Raw genomic sequence first — 507 nt, 5'->3', positions numbered from 1 at the left:
TGGAAGGATTCTCGCACTCAGAAGTGGGAGTCTGATGTGCAGGTAGTTGAAGGATCCCCACAAGTGGCAGAACTTGCAGCTGTGGTCAGGGCATTTGAGCAGTTCAGTGAACCATTTAATTTGATAACTGATTTTGCCTATGTAGCAGGTGTAGTTTCCAGGGCAAAGAGCGCCTTACTACAGGAGGTTGCAAACCCAAAAATTCTTAACTTGCTTTCAAAATTAATTCAACTGATCTCCCACCAAAAGCACCCATTCTATGTCATGCATGTGAGATCACACACTGACCTGCCAGGATTTAATACAGAAGGGAACAGGAGAGCAGATGCCCTAGCGATGCCCATCGAGTTAGCGAATCTGCCTAACAGATTCCAGCAAGCCCAGCTGAGACATGCAATGTTCCATCAGAATGCTCCAGCTCTCATTCGAATGTTCCACCTCTAGAGATCAGAGGCGAAAGCCATTGTGGCGACATGCCCCAACTGCCAGAAACATCAGCTTCCATCA

General features: G+C 47.1%; 1 protein-coding gene across 1 annotated transcript in view; it reads left to right on the top strand.

The window, feature by feature from the left end:
• The window catches only part of LOC103619122, a gene marked incomplete at its 5' end in the record, with an annotated part of 95,309 nt that overhangs the window by 93,135 nt on the left and 1,667 nt on the right, over window positions 1-507 (top strand). The window lies entirely within an intron of this gene.

The sequence above is a fragment of the Corvus brachyrhynchos genome, unplaced genomic scaffold (genome assembly GCF_000691975.1).
Source record: "Corvus brachyrhynchos isolate BGI_N302 unplaced genomic scaffold, ASM69197v1 scaffold507, whole genome shotgun sequence".
In the NCBI taxonomy this organism is placed as follows: Eukaryota; Metazoa; Chordata; class Aves; order Passeriformes; family Corvidae; genus Corvus; species Corvus brachyrhynchos.
This window is presented reverse-complemented; position numbering and strand designations above follow the sequence as displayed.